Below are 11,194 nucleotides of genomic sequence, written 5' to 3'. Positions count from 1 at the left end.
ACGCTTCGCGCGCGCCGCCGACTCCTTCCGGGTTTGCTGAAAAACTATTTCCGGATCAGAAACTACGAGGCGCAGTCATCCTTCTTCTTGTCACACCCACAGAGCCCGAACTGATAAAGCCGAACCGAAATCCCGCGAGGATCCTCCCGGTTGCCTAAAGGAGGGTGGAACGTTTCTCTTTTAGAGGCGGGCTCCTTAGAGGAGCCGGACCGGAAGTGACGCGTGAGAGTTCCGGTTGGCTGGAGCCCAGCGGCGGGTGTGAGAGTCGGTGTTGTGAGCGGCTTCCAGGATCCTGCGATCCGGAGAAGCCGGGGTCTGAGCGGGTAAGTGAGCCAAAGCCGGGAGTCGGGAGCCCAAGCCTAGGTTTTCCACAGCTCAGCTTCTTCCGCGGCTCTCGCACTTGGGTGATGCAGACACAGAACACGCTGGTTTCCACTTGAGATGTCTCGGGTCACTGCTGACTGGCTGTGTCAGCTGGCGGTAGCCAGGTTATATGGGACACCTCTCTGCGGTTGGATACGGGGACATTGTACCCAGACACTCACGACCGTTCGTTCCAGACTTGGAAGCCGTCTTTGGCTTTTACACAGAACCCTAATCCTGGGCTGTCCAGAACCTTGAGTTAAATGAAGAAGGTCTTCGCTGCCGATGACCGAGCTGTCAGGACCTTTCAAGGGATGTTTCTCCTCTCCAGTGCTTTATGCTAAGTATGTCTTCATGAAACGAAGGCATTCGGGTGTCCTGACAGTGCAGAGTAGTCAAAGGAAGGGGCCTTTACCTCTCAGAGTTCTTGCTGTAAACCCACTCAGCTCTTCTTCCTCCGACTGTCATAAAAGAGAGGGCTCTCTGCCTTTTCAAACTCCCGATCCCCAACATTTTTATTTCGCTGCAGTGGAAGTACTTGCAGCAAGACAGGGACTTAAAAGACTTAAAATTTCAAACAGTGTATGGCCTTGGGTTAGACAGCTATGGGTTGCTTATGACCTCCAGTTGATTTTACGTAGCCATCTTTTGCTTTTCTTCATCAAAAAATCAAATAATGCATAGATTGGCGCTGTATGTATATATTGGCAATGTGATTTCCTATCTTTCAGTTCTTTCTTGATGCTTGTGAGACACTTTGTAGACAGACCGATCATTTAGAGAGGTTTTACCTGTACTCTTCTCGGCGTAATGAAGAATTTAATATTCCAATTTCTTTCTTTTCTTTCTTTCTGTCTGGAACTCGCTCTGTAGACCAGGCTGTCTTGAACTCAGGTCCTCCTGCCTCTTCTTCCCAAGTTCTGGGCCCGGCTGTATTCCAACTGTCATTATCTAAGGCTTTTGTTATTATTGGGTCTGATTTTAAGGGAGAAGCTTATTTACTAGGCAGTTATTTTTGTACTCAAGGTTATGTTTTTGTTGACCTTTGGAAGAAAGATGCTGGTTTACATGGCCAGTTCAAATAGATGCAAAGTGATTCTAAAATGGTAATTTCTCCTGTTTAACTTATTTGCCTAAAAACACAGATGCATTTTTTAAGGGGTTTATCCTTCTTGGATACATTTACTAATGCAGTTATATTCCCTGAGGCACACATTCCAGAAGGAAATATACATATAGCCACATATCTGAACTACTCTAGCAAATGGTTTAATGCTGTTTACCAGTTTATCTACAGCTAGTTTAAATCTGTTTTCATATTGTTTTTAGTTTTGAGTTCTTGAACTGTTTTACACTTGTCCTTGTCCTTTTTTTTTTTTTTTTTTTTTTTTTTTTGAGACAGGGTTAGCCTTGGCTGTTCTGGAACTTGCTCTGGAGACCAGGCTGGCCTTGAACTCACAGAATGCTGGGACTCTTTAGGCACACTCCACCACACCCAGCTAAAACCTTTATCTTTTTGTTTGTTGTATTATCCCTGGTTTGTTTGATCTTTTTGCTTGTTTGGTTTTTGTGGGTTTTTACTTTTACAATTTCTTAGTGTTGGCTCAAATCACTACTTTTTACTTTTTTTTTTTTTCTCTTTTTTTCAGAGCTGGGAATCGAACCCAGGGCCTTGCGCTTGCTAGGTAAGCGCTCTACCACTGAGCTAAATCCCCCACCCCAAATCACTACTTTTTAGTGGTGAATTTAGTGGTAGATTTTGAAGATCATTACAATTCATTTTATTTTTGAGACAGGGTCTTATTATATAGCTCTGGGTAGCCTCGAACTCACAAGAGATCCACTTGCCTCTGCCTTTTGAGTATTGAGATTAAAGGCCACTATAGCCTGAAAGATCATTTATTTTTAAATCAGATGACCTGGATTGAAGTCTGAACTCCAGCACTTACTGAGTAATGATTGGCAAGTTACCCAGCATTCAGAGCTGCTCTAGATTGTCTTGATAAAAGGACTCACTGTGTTTTATATTGTCATAGTGTCTAGTGAGATGGTACATGTGAAATTACTTTTTGCTTAGAGAGCTAGAAATACATAACTGTAAAATCTATTACTTTGAAGTATTTCAAACCTTTATATCACGTGTTTTTTATTAAACTGAATATATCATTACCCATGTTTATGATGATGCTTTTTGCCCTACTTTTGAACACAAGAAAGCCAGCTAAGAGTGGCCTGAAATTAGTCACCTTAGTTAATAAGTAAGTGACTAGAAGGTGAGCATAGCTATCTATGCACTTAAGAGTTTAAGTCTGACCTTTCTCAGTCATATTATCAGCTAATTCCCAAGTACAGAAGACATGCAAGTTTTTTGTTTTGGCAGAACACCAATACACATCAATTAAAAATTAGTCAGGTATAATTGACTAATCATTGGAAGTAGCCTACCTTTGCTTACATTTAGTAAGAATCCTTTTTACTGGAACCAACATTTCGAATTGTAGTTATATCTTGTGAATGCATAGTAGTGCCTTCTAATTTAATAGAGGGGAACCTTAGGACCTACAAACAATCAGTGATTGGCTGGCCTAGGACTTCTAACGTAGGCAAAGTCAGAGCCTGAACTAGACTTGAGTTCCTAAGTGTTCTTTACATTCTCTGAAGTTGTGCCCGGCCATCCTGATAAGCTTTAGTAATAGCCTGGTTTACACAACACTGTTTACTTTGTGTGAAAGAAGGAGGTGTGTTGTATGTTTGGGATCCCCTCCCCACTTTTGCTTTTTTAATCTTGTAAATTGTAGAGACACAAACTGCTTGTGAGATTCACAGGGAAAGAAAGCCAGGGAGGGGACAAATGTGGTCACAGTGTTTGGAAGACTTGGGTAGGAAGGTATTGAGGTCAAAGCTAGTCTGGATGGACTAAGCAGTAAGAGCTTGTCACAAGAAGATAAAAGTCTTCAGTAGGATGTAGTAAGGAAAGAAAATTACTTATGTTTTCCAGAGTATTCTCAGTTCACAATCACATTGTATCAGGTATTGTGAAATGTCATTTAACAGTAATGACAGAGTCCCTGTAACGTGTCTTTTATTCAGTGTTGCTGATACATAGGAGAAAGCTGTGTTCATCCCCCCCCCCCTTAGTATAATGAATTTTCCGAATGACTGTAATGCTGATATTCTATTTTATTAATTTTCAGCTTTAGGGTCATGTCTGTGACTGTCATTCTAGGTAAATATCCACTATAGAAGAATAAATGATGTATTTTCAACCTTTACTTCCTCTAACTTCACAGAACCCATTTAGTTCTCCGCTGGGGATGACGGTGCCAGTGCTGCTCGAGTCTCCTAAGTACTGTTGATGGAAATGAACACTAGGTTAGCAAACCTGAGAAGCCAGAAGCCTTGAAGGAACCATTAGTTCACTGTGTTCTGATAGCTGATAATCTGCTTTCATACACATGTGCAGTATTTTTAGAGTAAATTGCTTAGGAGATAGTGCTAGGGATTGAACCCAGAACCTTGTGTCAACTACTGCGGGCTCAACTGCTGGCTGTACCCCAATACCCAGAGGAAACTTTTTTGTTTGGTTCGGTTTGGTTTTAGTTGGTTGTTTTGTTTATAGACGGCTCTCTCCTAGCTGGCCTGGAACTCATGATATAGAGTAGGCTGGCCTGAAACTTACAGAGATCTGCCTGCCCCAGGAATGATGAATTGAAAGGGGTGTATTGTCACTACCTGCTAGAGTAAACTTCAAGAGTGTGTTGTCTCTAGAAACTCTATAATTTGTTAGGAGGGTGACTTTGGATAGAGTTTGCTGAACTGACGTTCTGTAATATATAAATCCTTATAAAGCTCATTTTTAAATATGCTCTTTGAGGAGCTGGAGAGATTGCCCAGCACGGACTGCTCTTCCAGAGGACCAGAGTTTAATTCCCAGCACCCACGTGGTGGCTCACAACTGTCTGTAACTTCAGTCCCAGGGGATCTGCCACTGTCATACAGACATACAGGCTGGCAAACACCAATGCACATAAATTAAGAATAAGTCATTTAAGCGCTTGCCTAGCAAGCGCAAGGCCCTGGGTTCGGTCCCCAGCTCCGAAAAAAAAAAAAAGAAAAAAGAAAAAGAATAAGTCATTTAAAAATATGTCTCTTGCATATTTGAACAAGGAGATACTTTTCTGTGCCATCTAAAAGGTGACATTTGAGGTTTAGACATATTTAAATTAAGCAGTGACAATCCTTTGAGTAATTTTATTCCAGTTTATCTACCTACAATTACTGCAGATGCTAGTGTCCCCTGACTCTTGTGTAGATTGTTGTAGCATTCTCTCTGCTTTGTGGATTCTTTCATGTAGCTGTAATCGTCATAGCCAATAATGTAAGGAGTAGGGGTTGAGAGTCAGGCATGGTGGTGCTCACCTTTAATCCCAGCACTCAGGAGGCAGGGCCAGGTTGATCTCTGAGTTCCAAGACAGCCGGATCTACAGAGCAAGTTCCAGGACAACCAGGACTACACAAAGAAAACCTTTCTGTGGGGGAGGGGAGGAAGGAGTCTGAGACTTGAAACTTTGGTTCAAATTCCAGATCAATTACCATGACTCTCAGCTGGTTACTTAACTTCTTGTTATCTTGGTTTCCTCCCAGGCTGTGAAGTCAGTACCCTTTCTTTCTGCTAAAGGTCAGGGAGTAGATTCAAGGAAAGCATTTCAAGCAGTGCCTAGCATCTGGTTGGCCAGGAGTCTGGTTGCTGTCATTTGGTGGACCACTGAGCTGGTGTTGAGAAGCTTTCCCAGCCTTTTGGAAAGCATGTCATTATGTTAGTGCTTACTTAGTTGCCATTTGATTATTATTAATGCAGTTAATAAGTAAGTGTCTCCATGTTCATTTTTTTTGTGTGTGTGTGAATATTTTACAGCATGTGTGTGATTCTTAGTGAAAAAAAATTTTTTTGTAGCCATTTCCTTGTCATTTTGTATTATTGTTGATAGTCTTTTTGTTTGTTTGGCTGGTTGGGTTTTCTTGTTGTTGTTGTTTGTTTGGTTTTGGTTTTGGTTTTTTTGAGACAGGGTTTCCCTGTGTGGCCCTGGCTGTTTTAGAACTTGCTCTGTAGACCAGGCTGGCCTCAAACCACTGGAGTAAGAAATGATGAGTCCACTGCAGTAGTGCAAGGATAGAATGATGATGGCCTAAGTTAGAAGGGGGACCAAGTTGGAGAGAAGATGGCTCAGCAGTAACAGTTACTTGTTACCATGGCTCACAGCCTGAGTTCAAGCCCCAGAGCTCACATGGTAGACAGAGAGAATTGACTGGCAAATTGTCTTCTGACCTTCACATGTGCTCCATGCAAGGAACAATCCTCTGCCCCCACCCCACCCACCATAAATAAATGTTTAAAACAGATCTAGAACACTGTGTAGATATACTTGAAATAGAATTTGATTTTGAATAAGAGAAATGATTTTTAAGTCAAGAATGACTAACTTCTGGGTTTAGTAACTGGTGGGTGGTTATTTCAGGTAATGGGAGAAGGGGATTGTGGGTAAGGCCATGTTTGTTTTTTATAAGTTAGTTAGAAGCTGGCTGTATTTGTGCACGGCTTTAATCCCAAGAGACAGAGCGGCAGGGGGGATATCTAAGGTCAAAGGCAGCCTGAACTATCATGTGAGTTCCTGGACAGCCAGAGCTATATAGAGGACCCCTGTCTCAAATAAATAAATAGAATATAAATTATACCTATATTAATAATAGAGCCAGAGAGATAGCTCAATAGGTAAAGGTGTTTGCTACCAAGCTTAAGACTCTCAGGGACCCACATAATGGAGAAAAACATCAACTCCTGCCAAGTTCACTGTAACCTGAATAGTACCTCCCCTCCAACACAAGTAAATAAATGTAATATAATTTAAAACAAGGACAGAGGTAGGCATGAGTAGGAAAGGGTTTTAAATTTGAGATGAAGAGTCATCCTAGTAATACTATTACATACACAACTCTGGAGAATACTATTACATACATAACAGAACTATAAATCAAACTTTTAAATCACAGAACCAGATATATTACTAAGGGAAATAGGGAAAGGAGAGGCCCAACATCAGATAAAGCAAAAGCTATGGTGGGGGCATTTGCTGCCAAGCCTGGCAACCCAATACACATTAGGTAGGGAGAGAAGTGAGTCCTGCAGGTTTTCCTCTGATCTCCCCCGCACACTGTAGCACCTCCTCCCAACTCGGGGTTGGGGGAAGAGTGTTGGGGGAGTCCTTGAGAGAATTCAACAGGTGAAGGTGTTTGCTTCCAAACCTGACACCTGAGTCCAGTTCTCAAAAACCACATGTTGGAAGTAGAGAACAGACTCCTTCAAGTACACGTGGACTGTGGCACATATGTACTCACATACATGAGCACTAAATAAATGAAAAAATGTTAGGAAAAAGAATGGTCAGCTGTGCAAAACTAATGTGGTGGTGGGGCAGGAGAGACAGCTCAGTAGGAAGAGCATTGGCAGCTTTCCAGAGGACCCGGGTTTGGTTCCCAGCATCCACATTGCTGGTTCACAACTCTAACTCCAGGTCTAGAGGATCGGACACCTTCTGGCCTTTGTTGGCACCAGGAACACACATGGTACACACACATACATGCAGGCTATCACACATACATATAAAAATAATTAAGTCTAAAAACAATAAAGTTAGTGTTTTAAAAAGCTGATACAGTAGCTATGTCTAGAAAGGATAGTACTAGGAAAGTAAGGGACAGGGAGTGGGACTTTTTTCAGGCACAGGAAAGCTTTGACGTATTCAAAATATCTTCAAAAAGTGGTCAGCTTTATCCAATGCTGCTATCTCATTCCATGAACCACTCACTTAACTGGAACTTTTTCCAGAAACCTTTAGGATGTAGATTACAAAAGGCTTTGGTGGAGAGAATACTCAAGGTTCCATGAACCTCACAGCTTTTAAAGCTCTTTTTAGAAGACATTATGGTACAGTCATTCTTTGTATCCAAAAGTATTAATTTTAGGACCCCTCTCAGATAGAAAATACATGCATGCATAGCACCCCAGCACTCAGGAGGGAGGAAAGCAGGGTGATTGTCGACAGTTGGAGACCAGTCTGATCTATATGGCAAGCCTGCCTTCAATTCCCCAAGACTTAAAAAAGAAAGTTAAAGATATTCCAGGGATTTCCCATGCATTCCCCATCAAATGATGTATTTTCAGAAAACATTCTTTATCTGGCATCACCGTGTGACAGTTTCTGTTGTCTACCCCATCTGGTGGTCTGATGATTTCTTTGATAGCGTGCATTGAGTCAGGGTATTCCTCTCGCTTAGATTGCTGATCCAGTTTCTAAAGCTCAGGTTTGCAGGTCCTTAATCTTTAGAGCATTAGGGAATCTGCAGCTATTCTGGAAGTGGACTGTTACTAGGTATGTATAAATAAGCATTCCACTTGGGGTTAGATACTTCTGAAAGCAGAAAGGTTACTGAAAGGCTGAATACGTAAGTTGACATCCTTGTATGGCTCCAGAGAAGAACTGGGGTTCATTTAGAACCTGGCTTCAAAGGATGTTAATTTAATTATGAAGCAATGTTGCCAAGAAAATGAGAATCAGTGGGTCTAGTGCTCTTACTTTTATTTCTCTTGTTAACTTTTCTAGCAACTTTTATCTTAGGGGATTGCTATTGTCATGTCATCACACAATTGTCTAAAGAAAACTTTTCCATCCACACATTTGTATGTGGATCTGTGCGTGCATGTCAAAGCATGCCTGGGGCAGTCAGGGGACAGCGTGCAGGAGTCAGTTCTCTCCTTTTACTATGTGGGACCTGGGATTGATTTCAGCTTGTCAGCCTTGGTGGCAAGTGCCTGTACCACTAAGCATCTTGCTTTAGTTTTAGGGACGAGAAGCATCTCATCTACATGGATGCACATCCCACAGTGTTACTTAAGGCCATGCTGCATCTCGGTACGACTTTTAGGTTGATACTAACTCGGTGGGACCAAAAACTAAATAATTTTGTTTTGTATTGTTTTGTATTATAAATGGGGCTAATGTTTAAAATGAATAGAGTATTATAGTCCTAGCACTGAAAGTACAGCCTACAATGACCCTTTGTGAGCTGACCAAGCACTGCTTTCTAAGTATTTCTGCCAGAAACAAACAAAAACAGCACATATTTTAATACCAAACTTTTATTTTAAACACATCCTTTAAAGGTATTTATTGTGTCTGAAATGTTGTTTGATATTCTGGGTTATTGTTTCTGTTCTGCTTCTGTCTTTTGACCTAATCCACAAATTGAATTACTGTAAGGAATATAAAGTTTAATTTAGAAGCCTCACTCTATAAGCAAAACTAAGGTACTGTGTAACCTCACTGCAGAGTAGGCTGCACTGCAGCTCAGGAATCTATGCTGGATTCCTGCCTGAGGACATTTCAGACCTTTGAACAGAGCAAGGCCTTCAGGTTGACTTCCATATTCAGGAACTTGACAATTTTTCATGATACATGATCCAAATTTGATTGACTCATTATTTCACCTTATCCTACCTCTGTTAGATTCTTTTAGAGAATTTGATTGTTTTTCTAGACAAAGAGTTTCTCTGTGTGGCCCTGGCTGTCCTCAAACTCACTTTGTAGATCATACTGGCTTTGAACTCAGGGATCTACCTGCCTTTGTCTCCCAAGTGCTGGGAATAAAGATGTGCACCACCACAGTTCAGTTTAGATTTTTTTTTTTAATGTGTGTGTCTCTTTAGCTACATGCGTGTTTATATACCATGTGTGCTTGGTAGCTATGGAGGACAGATGAGGGCATTGGATTCCACAGAACTGAAGTTATAAGCAGTTGTGAGCTGCTATATGGGTGCTGGATCTTTGGAAGAGCATCAGTGCTCTTAAGTACTGGGCCATCTCTCCAGCCCCCATGTAGGTTTTACCCTCAAATAAATTTAGGGTGGGGGTAACTTCAAGACAGGTTTTCTCTGTGTGGCCCTGGCTGTCCTGGAACTCAGAAAGATCTGCCTGCCTCTGCTTTCCAAGTGCTGGGATTAAAGGAGTGCACCACCACAGCCCCACTTCCTCAATGACTTTGAATAGGTTGTCCGTTTAATGCATTTCAAAATGTTTAGTTGGGGGTGGGGAGGTGTAATCTAACAACAAGCTAAGAGTTCTGATTCTGTGGCTGCTTCTGTTACTGTGAGAACCAGTTAGGCAGGTTTGTGCATAGTGTAGAAAAGTGTAGAAGGCTATAAGGGAATATGGAGGGTGGTATTCATTCATGTGATTAACCTTAAAGGAAAGGATGTGGAGGGGATGGAACATTGGCTTCACATTAAAAGCACTTGTTCCTTTTCCAGAACCCACATGGTAGCACATAACTACCACAATTCTGGCTCCAAGAGATCCAATGCCCTCTTTTGTCTCCTTAGATACATGTGGCAAAACACATGAAATTATTTGATGTCGTTGTTGTTGCTACATGAAATTATTTTATTGTTGTTGTTATTATTGTTGTTATTCTTACTATTATTGGAAAAGAATATGGAGAAATAGTGCTCCTATCTGCCAAGTCATTATGTAAGGCACTTGAATCTCCCTGGGTAATTTGATTGTTATTGGGTTTTTTGTTTTGTTTTTTGTTTTTTTGTGACATATTCTGGCTCTGGTTAGCCTGAAACTTGTGAGGTTTCCCCTGGCTTTGCCTCCTGAGTGCTAGGATTACAGGTTTGTGTCATCATGTGTTTTGTCTTGTTTTGCTGAGATAGGATCTCACACTAGCACACACTGGCCTAGAATTCATTATGCGTCTTACAGCTTTAGCTTTTCACAAGCTGGGAGTACAGGGATAAGTCAGTATGCCTAGATCAATATGCTTCCTCTTGAAATAGCAAAACTAATTTACAGACAATCCCCCAAGGCAAAACAAAAACATTTAAAGATGAAATGGAAATTAAAATGGGGATGTTTGTTATACAAATAGGTTCAAATGCAAAAGCTTAAATTGCCCAAAGAAGCATTTTTTAAAAAAGAGAAAGAACTAAGGGCTAGAATGAATCAGCAGTTCAGAGGATTGCAGAGGACCCCAGTTAAATTCCCAGCACTAGCATAGTGGCTCACAACCATCTGTAACTCTAGTTCAGGGCATGTGACACTCTCTTCTGGCCTCCATAGGCACCCCATTCATCTGATGCATAGGCATACATGCAGGTAAAACATCCATGTGCTTAAGGTTTTTTTAATTAAAGAAAAATTTAGGAGAGACTTAAGTAAAAATGATAAGCTTCTTTCCTAGCTATAAAAATTTTACACGGGGGGCTGGGGATTTAGCTCAGTGGTAGAGCGCTTACCTAGGAAGCGCAAGGCCCTGGGTTCGGTCCCCAGCTCCGAAAAAAAAGAACCAAAAAAAAAAAAATTTTACACGGGCTGGAGAGATGGCTCAGCGGTTAAGAGCCCCCGACTGCTCTTCCAGAGGTCCTGAGTTCAATTCCCAGCAACCACATGGTGGCTCACAACCATCTGTAAAGAGATCCGATGCCCTCTTCTGGTGTGTCTGAGGACAGCTACAGTGTACTTACATATAATAAATGAATAAATCTTTAAAAAAAATTTTACACTATTTTAAGCTGAAAAGGAAAGCAGAAATGGGGTAGGATATAACTAAGTTCTGTCTTGGGGTGTAGGCATGGAATACATAATCTAAATAGCTCTTCTCCTAATATGGAGAACATATTGGTAACTTTCAGGACATATTTCCCTGTGCCTCTAACAAGAGAGGTGATGAATGATATTAATAGAGTTGCAGATTCTAGATTGGTATCCACCTAAGC

General features: G+C 41.3%; 1 protein-coding gene across 2 annotated transcripts in view; it reads left to right on the top strand.

The window, feature by feature from the left end:
• Window positions 1-239: 239 nt before the first annotated feature.
• The window catches only part of Vmp1 (vacuole membrane protein 1), a 98,779-nt gene continuing 87,824 nt past the window's right edge, over window positions 240-11,194 (top strand). Inside the window, exons 1-2 of one of the 2 annotated variants that reach the window (XM_087569652.1) lie at window positions 242-323; window positions 2,013-2,048. The gene's annotated coding sequence lies outside the window, so the exon portion shown is untranslated. 2 annotated transcript variants of the gene reach the window in all.

The sequence above is a fragment of the Rattus norvegicus genome, chromosome 10, assembly GCF_021556685.1.
Source record: "Rattus norvegicus strain SHRSP/BbbUtx chromosome 10, alternate assembly SHRSP_T2T, whole genome shotgun sequence".
Lineage (NCBI taxonomy): Eukaryota > Metazoa > Chordata > Mammalia > Rodentia > Muridae > Rattus > Rattus norvegicus.
The sequence above is the reverse complement of the archived record's forward strand: the minus strand, read 5'-3'. Positions and strand labels throughout refer to the sequence as shown.